The sequence below is a fragment of the Notothenia coriiceps genome, unplaced genomic scaffold (assembly GCF_000735185.1).
Source record: "Notothenia coriiceps isolate Sejong01 unplaced genomic scaffold, NC01 NC01_scaffold00031461, whole genome shotgun sequence".
NCBI classification, from domain to species: domain Eukaryota; kingdom Metazoa; phylum Chordata; class Actinopteri; order Perciformes; family Nototheniidae; genus Notothenia; species Notothenia coriiceps.
Window position 1 is genome coordinate 246,084 of NW_011364162.1, and position 9,535 is coordinate 255,618.

Genomic DNA, 9,535 nt, shown 5'->3' on the forward strand with positions numbered 1-9,535 from the left:
GCTCGAGCAACGAATGGGGTCGCTCCTCGTCCGTCTGAGACCGAAGCCAGCCCGCTATGTGCTCTTTGTCGACTTTGAGTAGGCGTCGTGTAGATTGTAGGGTTTGTTATTTTTAATTTTTTTCGCGGTTTATATGTGTTTGTGAGTGTCGCCACGTTTCGGCTTCATTTTTTGTTATTCAACACCGGAACCTGTAACTCAGTTCTTTTTCCAATATTGTGACATCTTTACCCACGAACGCCCTCGTAAAAGGAGGCGCTAGGGTTTTGATTATCGTCTAGTGAGGGAGTCAATCAGAGCACACTGGGCTCACAGGGAGGGGGGGCAGGAGCTACAACAAGCCGTTTAGGACAGAGAGTGAATACCGGTGAATACACATACTTTACAGAGATGCTGTTTGAGAAACCAAAGTGAGCACAGTAATTGCACAGTATAAATCTATTTTAGTATACCTCAAAAATGGAATTATGATCAGTTGAAATGGCCATGACATGGGCCCTTTAAACGTTATTAAACCCGTTAACTTGTTGGAGTCTTATTTCACCACGTTACTTGTTTGTGATTTCCAGTATTGAAAATAAATCGAAGGGCACTAAATCATTACTAGATCATAAGGTGACTAGACTGCTTTTACACACATTTTCCTTTCACAATGTGGATTAGTCTGTTATTTTGCATTTGAAAATGCAATAGTGTTCTAGCTCAAACTGCTGTGTTTCTTTGTCCTTTAGTTGGGAACTTTTGTTTAGCTTTGACGTCAATTAGGTCCCAAAGATTGTCCCATTTAAATGAAAAACACATCAGAATTTATTTGTAAAGCTATTTTTCCAAAGTCATGTACATCTAATGCAGCATGTATGCAACTGGGAATGGAGCACTGAGGGAATTAAGGGGCAGGATTTTAAATAGCTTCATCGGTCAGCACTTCCAACTTACATTATGGTGTAAACAAGCAACTTAAACTAACTTACTAAAAGTTAGCCATTTGTTTTGATCACAACTTCTGTCTACTATCTCTTAGAGGCGAAACACATCAGTTACTGCAGGTTTAATATTACGGGTCCTTATTTTGTTAAACCAATTTGTGGAAAAGGGGATTTTCTTGAAAAGGGCGGTACAGCGCCCCCTTCTGCTGTCACACCGGGTTAATCAGGTGATAAGTTAAATGTCAAAGGTCAGCCTTGATGCTGCAGCCTCTACCAGGGGGTAAGGATAAGTTAGCATCGTTTTAATATGAAAAAAGTGAAGTAAAATGTGGTGTCAATAACTGTGACTAGACAAGTCATTGGAAACTGTGAACTGTGAATCTAGTGGTGGCCTGAAAACAAAGTTAACAATAGTGTTTTTAATTAAACAGGAGGAGGAGTTAGCTTGTTTTCAACTGTTGCTAATGATATTAGCTCTGGAGTGTCATTAAGAATAAGCTAGCAGCATATGGCCTTCCCGTCAACCAACACATTACCATTACTCATACGCATGCAGTGGGACTTTATGGATAATTCATCTTCGACGTCAAAAACGTGAGTCAAAAACACACTCTCTGTTTGTCTGTCTGAGTTTGTGTTTTTGCTTGCTGTTTAAATGCAACTCTGTGCCTCTTTTTAAGTATTTATCAGCTTTGTAAAACCATACACGTCCTACTTTCTAGCATTTTGCCTGCATGGATATATAGTTCTTGCACCGCGGCAAAGTTTTAGGTAGTTTAGGTATATCTATAAAAACATTGCGGTTTAATAACACAGCCCCAATGTTATTTTAAAATTTCGTGCTATTTTGTTTAATATTAGTGAACATCATGCTAATAATAATAATAATAGATGCGTGTTATTTGGCACATTCCTTTGAATTACTAAGGAGATATACAGTATTTTACATAAACATTTTAATGTAAGATAATTTCAGTTTTAACCAATGCATCAGTTTAAAACTCTACTGGACAAGAAGGACATATCTCTTTTTTGTAAATGTAAGTGCTCTTTCTATTTTAGACTAATATGTTTATAAAAAGTGTTTAAATTGAGACTTCTTGGTTGATTTGAAAAATGTGATTTGTTCAATAGCTTTATATCATGTGTAGCATGGTATCTGGTATGGATTTGGAGTCACTGTGTATTTCCTAGTTACTTTTTTTGTATTTCTTATATTTATATACTATCATGTTTTTTTGCTGTATATTGAACAATGAGCTTAAAGAAACTTTACTATTGGCCTTGTAGGCTAATTTGTCTATCTCGTATGTGTAGATAAATTGTGTAAGTCATGTATTTTATACATGCAATTGATATAAAACTTCAGATTTGTGAGTGTTTTATTATTTCTATTGTTAAATGATGTTTTACATTTTTAGTACTGATCTGTTTCTGTAGGTTTACTCAGAGAGTAAGATGTGTGGAACTCTATATATATTTGCATGATGTGAGGAGAAACACAAATCGTGTGTAAGTCATGTATCTATGATAGATTTTCTTTTGGGTTACTGCGTACACCGAGATAAAATAAAAGTAGTTAAATACAAATTCCCTGCAATAAAATCATACGTTTTAATATTAAGTCCTAAGCATATCAATGAAGGTTATAAGAATCTGTACACAAATTGTATTCAAAAGCACCACAGCAATTGCCTTAAAATGGCCAAAAAGTTTAACCAACACCTTACTTTAACAGTAAAGGAAGAATGATTATAACCTCACACACACACACACACACACACACACACACACACACACACACACACACACACACACACACACACACACACACACACACACACACACACACACACAACCATAATTGAGATGGACGGCACTCATTTCCTCAAACCTAATCTAATGCATGTATGTACTGCTGTGCTGCTTAAACAGAAAATGTGCGTTTGTTTTTCAATGATTCTTTTAGCTTGTTACATGTGTTTTATTGATTTGATTATTTTGTGTGTGTGTGTATACAAGTGTGTGTGTGTGTGTGTGTCCTTTGCTCTCAGACTAAGCCATCATGGCTCCCCCCTCATCATGCCCGACAGGTGTTATTACATTGAAATGAGAGCAGTGATGTATGCATCTGTAATGTGGACCTGTCCTCTTCTGCTTGATGGAACCTGACGCCTCTCATTATCATGACGCGTGTGAGAAAAGAACAAAGTACCGACCCTTTGCCTGAAGTGCTGCTCATAAGGCATTATGAAGCGTCGTAAGCACATTTTATGAAGGCATTGACGAAAAGTGACACCTCCCATTTTAAAAATCTTTCAAAGGGCTAACAAATCCAGTGCCAGTTCTATTTAGTTTAGATAAATGACGATTCTGTTGCAATGTGGATTCAGGATAATAAAGTACCTAGGCAGATTCAAATGATCGTGACAGAATAATGCCTTTTATTCAGATCTGACTAATAAAACAGTGTCACTAGCTACTTATATCAACAGTGGCCTTTATAAAAAAGACAGCAGTCTAACATGCATTTCTGAAGTATAAATGGTATTTGACAACAGGTGAGTTAAAAAACACCTTTTTTATAGAAAACAACTGCTACTCCTCTGTCCTTATCTACTTTACTTGGGCTGTAAATCAAGAATTACTGTATCTTACAATTTGAACAGTAATTTGGCAATAAATCTTCCAATGAAATGCCTGTCCCAGTTTTTCAAAGTGAAGTTATGTTGATTAATGTCTTGATTCGTCAGTCCAAAACCCACGTTTTTTTGCTTTTAATATGATACAAAACACTGGAAAAGCAGGAAATTGTCATCATTGTGAACCTGAAAAAGGACATTTCAGCTGTTTGTGCGTGAAGAGTTACTTACTAAATAATGATTCATTGATTTTCATACTAGTGGTGGCCAATTATTTTTCTGTTATATAATAATAATAATAATAATAATAATCCTTATATTTATTATAGCGCTTTATCAATGACTCAAAGCGCTTTACAAATCTGTAACATTTGCAGATTTGGGATATTATAATAAATCAGTTTTGCCACAATCTGATTCTGCACAAAAACACATATTTACTAAACTGTTTATTAATATACGAGCAGCGTTTTGACTTGCAAGCTGCTTTTCTGTGCATCCCACTTCTTATTCAGTTCACATGTCTTGGTTACTGATTTGTAAAAAACACAAAGCCCTCTCTTGTGTTCTTTTTTGTAGGTAATTAATAAAGCTTCTGATATGGCGTTATCCTACTAGTTGTTGTGCCATAGAGACCCAAAGAATAAGAAGATCTTCGTTCCTAACAAACTACGGCTGCAGATTTGACTTCTGTGTCACTGTGAACACAATGAGCAGGAATGAATAAAAGATAAAGACATTCTTTTGTTGCATGAAGAGAAGAAACAAAAGGGGGCAAGACAAAAGAAACAACAAACGGAATACATCCTTAATGCAGAGCAGTGAACATTTTCATCCTAGGGATTTTTGTTGGGTCAAGGTCACCATCTCTTACCTATATATTATAAATTGTTCTTGCATTCGTGCTTTTCTCTCCTTATAAATTCCTTGACAATATTACATATCACATGACAATTTCAGATCTCTCTTTGACTAGCACATAAAATCAACATGCAAAGGTTTTATCTTTAAATATGTCTCTCAAAACGTCATGCAGTTGCATGTAATCTACTCGTGAATTATGCAGCGCGCAATAGCTCGGCTTTACACTTTATCTCCACTTATCTTTGAACATCTAAACACTTCTGATTGCCAAGCCACAGACATGTTGGCCTCTGCCTGAACATCTGTCTCATTCCAATTCAGTCCAACTTTATTCACAGCAAAACAGATGTGATGCCTTTGAAGCATTAGCCCGAGCTGCTGAGTAATACAGAAAGTTTATGTGATACAAGTATTCGTCATGTGATTGTAAATAAGTGTTTCCTAACTGCAAAGCTGCTGGGCTTTTATGCTGCACTTTGTGGTATCGATTGAACAGGTCAGTCTGGATCGCTCCTGTTGTGGCAGACTGTCCTGGGAGAATGCAAATGTCGTTATTTATTATACGTTTTAAATATTGTTGGGTTATAAGATGTACTGAACATATTTGAGTGTTTGTATGCTCTTATACATTTAGTTTGATAGTCAATAGCTCCAGCACCTATAGGTGAGCGGTTTTTTTTTTTTTGCGTTGATTAAATGTGGATGCCTATCGATGATATTTTGAATGAATCGTTCCTGGACAGCTTTACGTTTTGGGCACCGTGTGAGGAAGTGCTGCTTTGTCTAAACTGCAGTTCCTCCACAATGTTGGCACGGCGACCAGGGCCCGCAGAGCCAGCTGGCCCTGGATCAGAGGCTCTCCCGGGTGTTTCCTCTTGCAGTACCTGGGAAATATCAATGTACTAAACTCATGATTTACCTATATAGATTAGGGGGGGGGCAATATGGCCCTAAAATAATATTATATCAGGGTCTTTTTCCAACAAAACTGCTTTAAAACATTTTATTATTAATTTCAAGAAACAATTGATCAAAATAAATATATATAGTTTAATATTTTCAAGTTTGCCTTTTAAATAAACGTATTGAACTCGCACACTCCTGCGTTTTTTGTCACATCATAAATTAGGCTTCATTATTGTGCCTGATACGATTTGCCACAGATCAGTCGCTCCATTCAAACACCGTTGCATTGTGAATGTTTTATTTGACCTTTAGTGTCAATCACACTGCTGAGTTGATCATTTGCTGTTTACTGGCAACTATAACTTTCACTAAGGACAAATCATACAAATTCAATGTCCTTGCTCCTTAGTTTTATATATATTGCTCTTCATCTCTTAAGATCTGTCCTTCTAAAGTCCTGACTTGACTTATGTTGCACTTTATTTATTCCAAAAGTGTTAGCATCAAAAAACATTAGATTCACAGAGAAGTTTTCAGTAATCCTGTTTTATGATCATAGCAGTTAGAAAAAAGCATTAATTTATATACTTACTATATCATTTGTGCACCAGACCTCTTGACATTGCTCCATTACTAATTAATTTTCAAGCCGGCTACTTAACATTGAAAAACCTGAAACCTTTGCTTAAGTGAGTGGCCAAATCTTAGTAGACAGAGGATGTCTGTTATGATGACATAATGGCGTCACTTCAGGTAAACATTTTAAGCAACACAGTAAAGTTTTCCTGTGGTGTTTATGCCGTCAGTCTGATAACACATTGTGAGCGTGTTGCTGTTTCTCTCGGAGACGGCTAGAGGTGAACCGCATGAAAGGACAGCTCAAGTGTATTAGTGAATATAGTATACACATTTTATTACCCTTCATCCCTTTATCTGTGGATGTGAAAGGGTCTATTCACTCGACTGGGCTTATGCAGTGCACGAACAGGCAGCCAGTCCCGCGTGTGCTGGCTGAGTTTGTCCATGTTCGCTCCAACAATTGAGAGGGACAAAGGTGAACCAACTGATTTGTTGCAGTCGCTAAAATAATAGAGCAATTTCTTTCCCTAATGCTCATGGTCTGCTGTTGACTCACACAGACATTGGGGCACACACACACACACACACACACACACACACACACACACACACACACACACACACACACACACACACACGGCCAAGTCTGCTGAGAACAGGCCGTTCGCTCAAATCGTCCTCAAACAATGAAGTGCTGAACAGATCACATCAATCTCTCTCAAGAGAAATATTAGTTTCCCCCCTTTTTCCTCCTTCTCCCCCCCCCCTCCCATACTGGAAGAGGTTGCGTATGGGATTTTTCGGTACTGCGTTTGAGTGAGTGTATCTGTGGATGTGTGTGACAGTGTGCAGTGGAAAAAGAAGATACATTTCCATCTTGTCTCGAATTTAGCTCGAGTCCCCCTGCGATGCAGGCGAAAAACAGACTGCCTTGACCGCCCCCCCCCCCGAGACATAGAACAACGTCTAACTGGCAACTCGCTGCACATCAATTACACCTTTATTTGTTGGCTGGAGGTAGGGTAGAGGAGGCCTTATTTTCACAGCAGCTTAAAAAGGGATTTGACTGCAATATATGATTTATATGTTATTTTAATAGCAGCAGTATCATCCCAAATGTACTTAACAGTGAGTAAATCATATGTCTTCACTGTTGAATGCCACTTTAAAAGGCAGAAGACGTTTTTTAAATATGAGAATTAGCTTTCTGAAAGAGAGAGGAACGAACACTGACTGATAAGGCAGGTTTAGGGTTTAAAGAAGTTTGTCCTTTTTTTTTTGGTGTAGTTTTAAGAATTTTTTTTCTCCAAGTCTTAAGAAAGGCATTTTCTCTCCGTCTCTCTCCGTCTCTCCCCCCCCCACCCCCCACTAATCTCTGTATATTAGCTCTCAGGAAGGGAAAGCTCTCTCGGTGTGTTCTGGCTGTTTTAATATCTGTCAGCTTCATCCTGTGCTCCATCCCTCGGCTTCCTCCTCTCTTATTTTGGCTCTCTGTTTCCTCCCGTCTTCATATTTTATCCCTTTGTTTGACTCCTCTGTCCCCGTCTCCGTTCACTCAATCAGTCCTCGTCAGCGGGCGGCGGCGGACAACTGCGTACATGCAGGGGGACGATGGGGTCTACGCCATTTAGTGCGTCGTCTTGGCATTCCTCTTCGCACCCAGTGCTTTTTATCAGAGCAACCCAGGTTTTCTTGACACTCCATATAAACACACTGATTACGGTGTGTGTGTGTGTGTGTGTGTGTGTGTGTGTGTGTGTGTGTGTGTGGCTGATGCCTAGTGTGCACCTGTGTTTAAGTGTTAACTCTGCCGCCACGTCTTTCATCAGGCCATCTATTCAAATTATACTTGTTTCAAAACAGCTCATGTGAAGAACTACACCTTTTCTTTTTCTTTTCTAACTTGCTTTCCTAGAATGTGTACGGTAGTTAACTTTACACAGACATGCATAAAATACACCCACCGACTCCACATCCTTTTAATATCCATTACTGTCAAGATTGAATAGACAGCATGCCCTTGGGACAAGATTGGATAACTATAGTGAAACATTCTTATAACTACATCTGAATTATTGAATCAAATGTTTTTCTTTAGAAAATAAATTATTTGCCAGGTTTACGATTTCATCTTCACATGATACACAATTACAGAAGCCCGCTCAAGTGGCTCATGGTTCATACAAGTAGTCCCTTGTCATAAAAAACATCTCTTTTGTCCTTATACCCGCACTATTTATCACTAACTGCCTTTAAAACTTTATTTCTAGAGACTCCGATGGTCATATGACACAAATTACACTAATCATAAAGGCAAACGGCAACAATGGTTTTTCTGCCAAGGTTCTTCATCAAACTTTAGATACAAACAAAGGACATCGTTTTAAAGGAGGCATTGTGTGTGTGAAACAGGCTTGAAAATGCATCAAATATTGACTTTTTATGACCTGAGAAGATGGGTTTGCTTCAATCTTAATAATGCATTTTTGTGTTAATCCATGTTGTTTTGAAAGGATTTCATTGAGCCTTAGTTGTAGGAGAAGTTCCTGTGAGATAAAAGGGCTTCAAGTTTATTGAAAACACAAGAATAATCATACTTGGAGAAACCTCAAAGTTCACTGGATAGTGACGATGCTCTTCAATAGAGCAATGACCTTGCTTATTTAGTCATTGCCAAATTCAGATTTGTACCACAGTTCAATTCGCTGTTGTTCTATACAAGCTCTTAAGCACTGAGTTTAAAGCCTGACAGCAGTCACTTTAACCCGGAGAGCCGAGAGGCCGCGGTGAATAATATCTCCTCCACATCTCCTCTCCAGTGGCCTGACCAACGAGAACCTCATTTTGTGTTTCCCAAAAATACTGACAAACATTTTAAAAAGTGTTTGGCTAGAACTTGGTGGAAGTATAAGTTCATTATTTGCAAAAGAAAATGTCCATATGAAGAGAATAAATGGTACATTTAAACAGGAAGGCCATGAAAACACAAATTTAATATGTTTGAACCTAAACCACTCCAAGCCGCACTATTTACACATCTGAGACCACAACATGCCATTCAATATATTTTGTTCATCAAATATATATATTTGACAGATTTTAGTTTATTTTGTTTGTATTAGTTTATATTTTGAGCTTTTTTAAACCGAACTTGAAGGAAGAAAATATATATTTCTTTAATGATGCATTATACTCTTAATAGATTTCGTGTTTTTATGCTCTGGGCCTGTTGAAAACCTTTTCCAAGTTGTCTGATTATTTGGCTCTGCATGCCTCCGTGACTATTCCTCTTATCGATGCTTTCTGAAGTTGAATAGTAAATACCACAAACACTGTTTTGGACCGGTTTCCCTTTTGGTTTTACACGCTGTGGTCTGTATGGTTTATACACTTCTTTTGACTGGTTATAGGTAAAATCACTATTGTGTAACTGCACATTCATTCAATCATTCTATTAATATCAGTGTATATTTCTGTTATAGGGAAGAATTGAAGTGCTTCAATCTGAATTGAGCCCTAAGGGGATATTCAACTCTTCAGAATATCTAACCTTATTAATCCTGCTCTCATAAATATATATATTTCTGTTTTTGTTTTGTTTTTTAAATATATGCTGAG